The sequence below is a fragment of the Lutra lutra genome, chromosome 7, assembly GCF_902655055.1.
Source record: "Lutra lutra chromosome 7, mLutLut1.2, whole genome shotgun sequence".
Taxonomy (NCBI): Eukaryota; Metazoa; Chordata; class Mammalia; order Carnivora; family Mustelidae; genus Lutra; species Lutra lutra.
Genome location: NC_062284.1, coordinates 979,434 through 981,907, shown reverse-complemented (window position 1 = coordinate 981,907; position 2,474 = coordinate 979,434).

Genomic DNA, 2,474 nt, shown 5'->3' with positions numbered 1-2,474 from the left:
CCATGAGCTACGCCTTCCCCAGTTCCCAGGACCCCAAGCATCCGCCAGCTTCAAGCCATGGCAAAGATCTTTACTTGATCGCGTGCTCCCTCCTATAAGGCTGCGGATAACCCATCCCCATAGGAAACAACCTGCCATTGGGGCCGTCTGGGTTTCCAGTGCACCCGCAGGTCTGGGTGTTGTCCATTATGTGGCAATGGTGTCAGCTTGAACTCTCAGGCTACACTGGACTAAGAGCAAGACGAAATTTCTCGCCACCTCCTCAGATAGGAGAAGGATAGAAGAAAAATCTAGAGAGTTCTGTCTCCTCCACACATGTGGTGGGGCTCACGGCCATGCTCCCCCCGTGGTCGCGAGACACATGGCTCAAGCCAGGCCCATTAGGAATAGGTTCACCCAAAAGTAGTGACAACAGGGGTCTGGTCCAGCCCCTGTGGTCCTACCTGGCAGGGAGAGCTGGGGGGCGGGGGGATCTGACCAAGTTTATCTCATCTCGGGAAGTTATCTTATCTCCACTTCTCTGCAGATCCCAGCGAGACCTTGGGAACTCCCTGTCTCTGGGGCTCTCCTGGTTTAATCTGTGATAAAAGGGACCACCTGTTCCGGAGTGACCCCCCCACCCCCGGTGCATGGGAGAGCTGGTCCGGGGACGCCTGACTCTTGTGGGTGCAAATCGTGCATTCCCTTCCGGAAGAAAGAAACAACCTTATTTAGTGTGCCCAACCCAGAACGGCACCGAGAGACTAACATTCTGACAACAGACAGTAACATAGAGAGAGAGATAGATATATTTTTTAAATTTTCAATTATAAATCCTCAGTTCTTCATACTAAGGCTTCAGTCCCAGTCACCTAGAAGAAAGTCCATCCACCAGAGACTAGAAACAGGTCACGTGAAGACCCCTAACGACGAAGGCTTGCTCCCGACGGGAGCACCCTTGCCTTACTCGCCAATGGCGGGAGACGTTCCGACGCCCCATGCAGGGCACTACAGGGTCAGACAGAGCAAGAGAAGCTTACTCGGAGGTTTCTGGGATGGATGCTGGACTCCTATTGCTTTAAAATATGAGACGTGCCCCTAACCTTTCCTTTAGGAGCTTCCTCTGTGGCCCAAGAGAACACTCTTGCTCCCCACCTTGTTCTCAGAAGGGTTAAGCTGCCTAGTACCTGTCGATCATCTTTCTCCAACCTGTAATCAGACAGTAGAATCAGCTGCTAGAAAGGATTCTTTCTGCCCGGTTGGGTCAAAGCACCATTCGACAGGTGGGAGCAGAGACCAAAATCCGATCGAGTCACAGCTGCTTTCTTCACGCTGGAGAAACGTGCTCTCGCGCTCTTTGACAGAGGACACCGTAACCCCAGACTAGGTATTTAGATAGACAAATAGATAGATAGATAGATAGATAGATAGATAGATAGATACATAAATAGATAAACGGTTAAATAGAGTTTTGTTTGTTTTTTTTTTTTTTTTTGCGCTGCTGACAAGAACACGAGTTGGGGTCGCGGTGGGTGAGAACACCCGGGTGCCTTTGTCGTATGATTGGTGAACTTGCCAGATCCTGTGAAAGCCCCCAGAAATGGCCGGGATTGGGGCACACGGAAGCCATGGCTTACGGTTAGAATGTGAGAGTTCAGCCAGCGTCTCTGCTCTTCAAGGCACAAAGAAACGTTCCAAGCTCTTCCAGGAGACAGAAGACCAGGGAGCGGAGCCCCCGGCCAAAGCAGACGTGGGAGGCCCTTCTGGGGGTGGGGGTGGGCTGTGACTCTCAAAGCCTGGCCTTACACTGGGGGCAAGCGGCTCTCCCCCAGGCCTTGGGCGGGGACAGGAAGGTCTCCCGCCTGAGCACCTCAGCCTCTCAGGCAGAGGGAGTGCACTCTGGGCCATGCCTCGTCAGGCAGTCCAGCTCCTCCCTGCACTGAGCACAAGGAGGATGGTCCGGAATGTTCCGTGAAGATCGTAATGACGACCGAAGGGCGAAAATGAAAAGTCAGTAGCCCTTGATGAAAGTCAGCAGAGAAGAAACATCCTCCGCGGCCACGACACCCGTGACTTCACCTGCCGTGGACTGAATGCGATGGAAAACAGAATTCGTCTTTCTTCCTTCTCGTCTCACTATCTCCCGTAGCTTCCCACGCGGGCAGGTATTAAATATCTTCGTGTAACACACCCCCCGCCGTGGAGCTTCATCAAGATGGAAAGACTCAACTATAATCTGTTTTGTTTTGTTCTGCTCTTTGCTTGGAATTCAGTTTGTGTCTACTGGTAGTGCAGAGCCTTCCTTTGGCAGGAAAAGACATCGCACCGCTCCCAAAAGCATCCGCGCATCACCAAGTCAAAGCCAACGGGAGGGCGGGTTTCTCTGGAGACCCCACCCGCCCCAGACCCTGCTCGCCCTGGCGGAGAGCCTCCACGACGGTCCCCGCTCCGGCAAGCCGTGGCCGCACCGGCCCCGAGCCCTCCTGACGCTGGGG